Source organism: Lygodium microphyllum, chromosome 19 (genome assembly GCF_053477565.2).
Source record: "Lygodium microphyllum isolate KBCC chromosome 19, Lygodium_microphyllum_v1.1.10, whole genome shotgun sequence".
NCBI classification, from domain to species: domain Eukaryota; kingdom Viridiplantae; phylum Streptophyta; class Polypodiopsida; order Schizaeales; family Lygodiaceae; genus Lygodium; species Lygodium microphyllum.
Genome location: NC_141153.1, coordinates 141,997,253 through 142,006,125, shown reverse-complemented (window position 1 = coordinate 142,006,125; position 8,873 = coordinate 141,997,253).

Genomic DNA, 8,873 nt, shown 5'->3' with positions numbered 1-8,873 from the left:
TGTAGCTGATTGTAACACAATCCTATTTTTCCCAAACTGATGTATCAATCAGCTTGTCCTACATTTTCAAAAGAAAACATGCACAAAGGTTATGCCATCATGAATAAATAAAACTTTTTACTATTGTCTATCTTGATTGTAAATGTTGGCAAAGGAGTTAAGTGATTAAGTCACTTGGCTAAAAGTTATGCTAGTCATATTAACATAATATGGGAAACGTTTGATAAGTTTTTAACATTAGGAATCTTATTGTCCAGACGCAACCGCAACCGCAAGTTCCAAGTCTGACTCCTGCACTAAGTTCAGCTATGATTTAAGAGAAGAAGTTCCTCCTCAAAAAAATTAAGCCACATGAGTTTGATGGCAAGGGAAGGACTATTCAAGCTGAGTCGAGATCTGGATCGAGTCCATGGAGGACTACTTTGAGGCAGCAGGAACTACACCTCCTAACCAAGCCATGCTCGCCAAACTTAAGCTTACTGGTGAAGCAAGAATTTGGTGGAAACTGTGGTGTAGAGACCAAGCGATCTCGGAAGGGACAGTCACTTGGGAGAAGCTTAAGGAAGCTGTGTGAGGGAGGTATCTACCACCTGCCTACCGCACACAGAAGATGAATGAATTCTATGAATTGAAGCAGCTTGGACTATCCCTTGATGCATATTATTCAAAGTTCGTTTCTCTCTTAAAGCACGTGCCTCCAATGGATATGACCCAATAGGTGTCAAAGTTTTGTGCTGGGTTAAATCCACCCATAAACACCCGCTTGGAATCAATGCACCCAATGGACCTACAAGACGCACTCATTCGAGTTGCACCGATAATACAGGAGGTGCAGACTAAACCAAGGAACAATAAGACATGGCCTTACAGAGGTCAGAACAAGGGTATGTCCAAGGCTCAAACTAACAGAGCACAGGGTTAAAATCTGAGCCAAACTTGGAAGAAAGATAGGGCCAATGCTGTCAATAACTTTGTTCCTACACAAGGTAATGACCACAATCTACGTTGCTTCCATTGCAACAAACCTGGACACTTCAAGAGGCAGTGTCCCAAGCTTAGCAGAGGACATCGCCAAGGGCAATTCCATGGAGCCGCCCATGGCCAGGGAACCACTATCATGGCTAGAGGGAGAACCTCCAGTGTTTCCAACAAGGAGCTGGGCGATGAAGAAGATCCATCCATGGATGCTGACATTGAGAGGTCAACGGTTCATGCCACTCTTCACAAAAAGGGTCCGAATCACCAATTCTCGATGATCCAAACTCCATCAGATTATGAAGGTAAAAGCTTCAAAACCCTAATTGATTGTGGCAGTACACATTCCTTTATTTCACCGATTTGTGCAAGAAGGCTAGGGATAGCCATAATAGATGTACCTACTTTACTTGTGGAATTGGCAAATGGTCGTGAGGTCTCTTGTACTAGGCGAACTGCTAAGGTAAAATTCCTATTGGGTGGGAAGCCGACTTCGGTGAGATTCAAGGTAATGAACCTAGGTGTCCACGAATGTTTACTCGGAATGGATTGGCTAATATCCAATGGCCACATCCACTGTGGAAAGGGCCAAGTCTCCTTCCAAAATTCTGAAGAGAAACTAGTTACAACTCAAGGAGAGGCTGGTAAGCCAAAAATACAGCTCACAAAAGCAACACGGATAATAAAAGGAGTTAGAAAGAGCCTATCTATCTATCTGATTAAACTTAATAAGCTAGATCATAATCAAAAATTTGGGGAAGAACCTTCATGGTTAAGGGAATACGCGGAAATATTTCGTGAAGAGCTGACAGAACTTCCTTCTTAAAGGGAATTCGACCACGAAATCAAGCTGGCGCCAGGAGCTACACTAGTCGCAAAGAGGCCGTATAGGATGTCCATCCCGGAAGCTATTGAACTGAAAGAGCAACTCAAGCAACTGTTAGACCAAGGCTACATCCGTCCTAGCAGTTTGCCATGGGGAGCTCCAGTACTATTCCAAAAGAAGAAAGATGGAACGATTCGGCTATGCATTGACTACAGAGGGTTGAATCAATCAACCATAAAAAATAAATATCCCATTCCAAGAATAGATGAATTACTTGACCATCTTCAAGGTGCGAAGATCTTCTCTAAGATAGATCTCAGATCTGGATATTATCATCAAGGAAGAAAATAATCCTGAAGACTGCATTTAGCACAAGGTATGGACACTTTGGATTCCTTGTGATGTCATTCGGGCTAACGAATGCTCCTGCTACCTTCAACAGGTTATTGCAGGATATCTTTAGGGCCGTTGACTTTGTACTCATCTTCTTTGACAATACCCTAGTCTACTCTAGACAGGAAAAAGATCATGAACCCCAGCTTCACATTGTTCTTAAAACAATGAGGGCACACAAGCTTTATGCCAAGAAGAAAAAGTGTGCATTTTTCAAGCGACAAATTGAATATCTGGGATTCATTGTATCAGCGGAAGGAATTTCAGTAGATCTAGCTAAGGTCAGAGACGTTCTAAAATGGCCAACACCAACTTCTATCAAAGAAATACGTATCTTTCTTGGATTGACAGGATGGTACATGATCTTCATCAAAGATTATGCTTTGATTGCAGTGCCCCTGACTGATCTACTAAAGAAGCAAGTAGCAATTGTATGGTCACCTGCCAAACAGACGAGCTTTGACAAACTAAAGCAAAGCTTAGTATCAGCACCTATCCTGAAACGTCTTGATCTTAGTAAGGAGTTTGAAGTGGTAACTGATGCTAGTGCACTTGCTTTAAGATGTGTGCTTATGCAATAAGGTCATCCGGTAGCATATTCTTCAAGGAAATTGAAGAGCCATGAAAGGAATTATGCTACCCATGATATGGAGCTGTTGGCTATCATCCATGCTCTCAAACTTTGGAGACATTACTTGCTAGGTAACAAATTTTCCTTAGTGACAGACCACAAGAGTCTTAAATGGATGTTCACCCATAATGAGCTCAATATGAGACAACGTTGATGGATCTAAGTGCTGAAAGAATATGATTTTGAAAATCAAATATAGGCCTGAAAAAGAGAATGTAGTTGTTGCTGATGCACTCAGTCGCAAGGTATTTCTAAACTCTCTTATTTTGCAAGATCCATCAACAGCAAGGTCACTAGCCACAAAGGTATCAATGCCAAACAACCCAATTCTTGAGCTAGCTAAAGAAGAGGCATGTCATGACCCAGTCTATCAGAAATTGCTAAGGGAGATCCCCATTAAGGATCAAGACCTGAAGCTAAAGATGAAGTATCAAGAATTCTCTATCGGTAGCGAACTTGTCTACTTTAGGACAAGATTATGTATCCCTGCAAGCCATACTCTCAAGCAGAAGATTCTTTGGAAAGCCCATGACTCCCCTTTCTCAAGACATCCTGGCTATGCCAAGACCCTTAATGCAGTCATGAAGAGCTATTATTGGGATAGGCTCAAGGGTGATGTTCTCAAATATGTCACGGAATGTTTGTCTTGTCAAGGCATCAAGGCAGAACATGTCAAAATGCCTGGGAAATTGTAACCACTTGACATTCCCCAAATGAAATGGGAATTCATTAGTATGGACTTCATTGTTGGCCTACCCTAAGTTCAGGGAGGATACAACTCTATTATGGTTGTAGTAGATATGCTCACCAAGGTTGCACATCTCATCCCTATCAAGACAAACTATAAGGGACATCGCAAGATTATTCATCAAGGAAATATTCAAACTGCATGGGTTACCTAGAAGAATCATTAGTGATCGTGACTCTCTCTTCACATCACACTTCTGGAGGGCTATCTTTGAGACTATTGGGACTCAACTCTGTTTCAGTACAGCTTACCATCCCCAAACTGACAGTCAAACAGAACGGGTTAATCAAGTCATTGAAGATATGCTTAGGGAATACTGCTATTGGGAACTCAAAAAGTGGATTCAATATTTGCCACTGGTTGAGTTTTCCTATAATGCTTCTTACCAACAGAGTATTCAAATGACCCCTTTTCAAGGATTGTATGGGCATGATTGTCGTACCCCTTTGAGCTTCTCGGATCCAACTTTGAGGGTAGAAGCTTCAAGGCAGATGCTGGAAGACATGGATGACCTAATCAAATCAATAAGACAAGACATCCAAGCCACCAAGGATAGATAGAAGGCTTACGCAAACTTGAAACGGCAAGACAGATCCTTCGTTGAAGGTGATATGGTCTTCATCCGCGTATGCCCTAATAAGAGCTCACTGTCCTTGGGAGAGTACAAGAAGCTAAGTCCAAGATATTGTGGAACTTATAGGATCAATAAGTTCCTAGGACCTAATGCTTACAGACTACAGTTGCCCGCAACCCTAAAGATTCATAATATATTCCATGTTAGCCTATTGAAAAAGTATCTACCTAATCCGAATCATGTACTTGATGATCAACAAATTGTAATGCCTAGCCAAGGAGTCCTTGAGCTACGACCTGATAGAGTCCTAGATGTCAGGGAGAGGCATTTGAGGTCAAGGACCATGAAAGAATACCTCGTCCAATGGAAAGATTATCCCTAAGAGGATGCTATCTGGATGGATGAAGATAATCTCAACTAATAATACCCCCAGGTCCTCTCGAGATGAGGACATCTTGATTCCTCTAAGGGGGAGAGGATGTAACATGCCATGCTACCTCCCATAAGAACTCCCCTTTGTAATTTCAAAAAAAAATCATCACTACAATTTTTTTTAACCCGCTCTCTCTCCCCGCCGATAGCACATCGGGCAGAGAGAGAGAGAGGGGGTGGTGGTGCTGGGGGGCACGCAGCCCCCCAGGTGGGAGGGGTGACCATGATACCCACCTCCTCCCCCCTATATAAGGGGAGGCTTCTCCCCTTACCCCGGCTTCAGAGAGAGACTACGCCCCCACTCCCCTACATCGCGACCTTCTCCCTATGGCAGCTCTGCTGCGCAGGCCCCTGGGTCTCCGACTCAAGGTCTTCTCCCCCCTCCGTTCGCAGTCGCTGCGGATCCCCCCCTGGGGCTCTCGATCGTAGCCACCCCCCACCTAATCGCCAGTAGATGTGGGTCTTTTCCCCCCGGGCTCTCGACCGTAGCCACCCCCCTGATCGTCAGTCACCGTGGGCCCCTTCCCCCCCATGAGGAGAGAGAGAAGGTGAAGGAGAGAAGAGGAAGGAGAGGGAGGGAAAAGAGAAGAAGAGTGAGAGAAGGAGAGAAGAGAAAGAAGGAGGGAGAGAGAGAACAGGAGGAAGAGGGAGAGAAGGAGAAGGAGAGAAGAGAAAGAAGGAGGGAGGGAGAGAGAGAAGAGGAAGAAGAGGGAGAGAAGGAGAAGGAGAGAAGGAGTGAGGAGAGAGAATAAGAGGGAGAGAATGAAGAAGGAGAGAAGTAGAAGAAGAGAAGGAGAGAGAGAGAGAGTAGGAGAATAAGAGAAGAGGAGAAAAAGAGAAGGAGAGAGAGAGAAAGAGAGAGTAGGAGAATAAGAGAAAAGAAGAAGAAGAGAAGGAGAGAGAGAGAGAGTAGGAGAATAAGAGAAAAGAAGAAGAAGAGGAAGAGGAGAGGAAGAGAAGAAGGAGAAGAGGAGGAAAAGAGGAGGAAGAGAAGAAGGAGAAGAGGAGGAAAAGAAGAAGAAGAGAGGGACAGAGAGAAAGAAGGAGAGAGAGTGAGAGTTGGTGAGTAACTTCAAGGAGCCACACTCAAACCACCCCCTCGATGAAGGACCCCATCCAGCGATCTTTCCTACCCGAACCTGTCGTCCCGAAAACCGTTAAGGTCCGGACTGTCCAATCTCTGCGAGGCAAATGGCTCCCAAGAAGAAAGTCGTGGGAAGCGTAGGTGCCAAGGCTACAGGTAATACTGGAGAGGTGAGCAGAGCGACCAATGCAACAAACGCGAATCAAACCCAAGTTCTAAGCTTTAAAATTAATTAGGTATTATTTCTTGTGGAAGTGATGAAAGGCTTGGTGACGTGTATGAACGAATTCTTAGGGTTTTGTTTACTCTAAGCACTAAGTTGCATGCATGAAATGGTAGAGTTTGGAATTTGCATAAGATTATATGCATGAAATGTTAGCTTTTACACACATAAAATGATAAGGTTATTGCCTTACTTCACATAAAATGATAGCTTTTTAACCAGTTCAGTGCTGCATGAATAGTCATTTAGAATTCATGTTTCGCAATCATGGTTAAAAGAAACACATGAAATGTTAGTTTCTGTTCATGAGATACACTTGCACCATTGGAAAAAACCCTAGAATTTCATATACGCAAGTTGTTGAGATTCAGTAATCACACTCACTAACAGCCTCTTTGTATGGAGCATCAGGGCCAAGGACATGCAGGCTTACCTATCCCATATGCACAGTGGTGCCTACTACAGTTTTCTACTTTCCTATAAAGCATTGTACTTGCTTCCTTTTCTTAATGCAATGATAGTTCTCTTTTCTTATAGTAAAGTGTCAGTGTCATTGTCCACATACACAAGATTGTGTTTATGAGTCCAAGTCTCAATCTTGGAACCTAATTCACTTGTGTAACAAACAATGTCTTTGTCTCCTCCGTCATGAGTTTACTCTTCTCCTTCCATCCACCATATCTCACTGCCATGTCCTAGATCCCGCTCACTCTAACATGGTATCAGAGCGCAGTCGGGCATGGCCTAGCTCATTTCACTACTCTCTCAGCTCATCTCCACCTCAGTCTAGCTCAATGCCAGCTCATGACTCTATTTTCAATTGGACCTTGATCTTGAACTGTTGTCTGCCATAGCCCAACCTGCACCCTGCCTCCTTGGAGCTTCTTGATCTCCCTCCACAGTCAATATTTCAACATGCTTTCTTCTGGAGATATCTTGCCTAGGTCGAGCGCAACCTCCTATTACATCACAGTTCGACATTGCGCACATCAGAACGCAGCATTGTGGAAATTCGAGCTCACTGTAATCTCTGTGCCGGTTTCCAGTCCATACATTGATTCTCTCTCCACGCTGCGTGATTTACTCTACGACCATAGGGCTTTGTAAGCCCATGTCCTAAGCTACCTCCAGCTCGAGTTTGACGCCGGATGATCGTGTTTTGCAGGCTGTTGTAGCAGAAAACTCAGTCAGGCTGAAAACCGTAACTGTGGGACACCATAGCCACAAGTTTAAAAGCTTCATCTTTTTTCATTTTCACACTCCTGACACTCAACCCAAGCCTTTGCCACTCTAATCCAGTGTGTTACTGAAATTCCCAGCAATATTCACCACTCAAATCATCAAGGAGGGGAAGTATAAAAGAATCATTATCAGCATCAACATCTAGTATCAATTATTCAAGATAGTATCTCTTGGTACTTAAGAGTGTTGATTAACACTACCTTCACTTATATCTTTTGACACATTAAGATTTCAACTCTGTGCTGGAAATTTTCAGAAATTTTAAGCTGATCCCATCATGGAAATACCAAGCATGAAGTCTCTTGGGTGGTTACCTGTCATAAAGAGTAACATTACTCTTGTTGCCCATTTACATTGCATGTAAGACTTGTCTATCATACTTGCAGAAAGACATGGAGCTGTCTACATCAAAGATTCAATCAATGAATCCATTGAAGATTTGAAGACTCAAGGAAGAAGATACAAACATAGTGTCCATTGACACTCATCTAGTGCTCTTAGCACTTGTGTCTTGTGACACAACCAACTCCTCTACTGCTGCAAACTGAGAATTTTGGAGATGATTTGCTGCTGATCTTGCAACCTCAACATGGGAAAAGACTCTCCAAATGCTCGATTTAAAGGATTCGGGTTTCACACCTGGCGAACCCACATCAAGCTCATCTTGATGAAGAAGGGTCTCTGGGCCATCACAAATGGCAAAGAGAAGAAACCTCGGGATGCGGACCTTGCAACTACTTGGCAAAAGAATGATGACAGAGCCCAGGCCATTATTAAACTGGAGCTAGATGATAGCTATATCCACCATGTGGATAACTGTGAGACCTCACAGGATACATGGAAGAGACTTGACACCTTGTTCAGTGCACAATATAAATCATCAAAGTACGGTCTCCTGATTGAGTTCTTCAGGCTTGAAATGAAGTCCAGCACATCACTTGCCACATATCTAAATTACATGGAAGGACTCCTAACCCAACTTGTAGGAATCAACATTAAAATGGACGAAGATGTTTGCATCGGTGTTCTACTTAAGAGTTTGCCTCCTGAATATAATAATGTATCAACAACTTTAATCAACATGCCAAATCCTGAACTTGTTGATATCCAGGCATCAGTGTTAGAAGAGGAAAAGAAGCTAAAAACTAAGGAAGAACCAAGTACCTCTAGAGATGAGCATGCATTATATGTTGGCAACAGGTACAAAGGCAAGAAGGATCACCTCTTCTTTGAGAATGTGGTACCGAATCTTGCTCAATAAAAAAAAGGAGGTTTTGTTAAATGGTGAAGATGCAACATAGACCAATAATATTTGTGCAAATAAAGTAGTAAAAATTACTCGATCTTTTTCTTGGTCCCACTCTCCGTACATGCTGAGGTGTAACATTATGATTCAATGTGCTCGAAAAAAACATCCTCGACAACGATCACACATACATTTGATTTTCCATCATAGCTAAGCGTCTCGATTGTGAAGACGCAATGTCTCGTCCTCAATGGAGGATGTACTGTTTGTTGACTCAGCATGTCCCATACTAGTCGAAGATGACGGCATAATTTCACATGAATTATAAGGACATATATGATTTCATTTGGCATATATGTCATATTCCCTAAATATTTTGATACTTACAACATGGAGACAAACATTTTGATATTGAAAGACTAGGAAAGTCATGTTGATTCAAAAACAACCATAAGCTAGCATTTTAATAAGTTTAATTGTAATCGCATCTATCCACGCA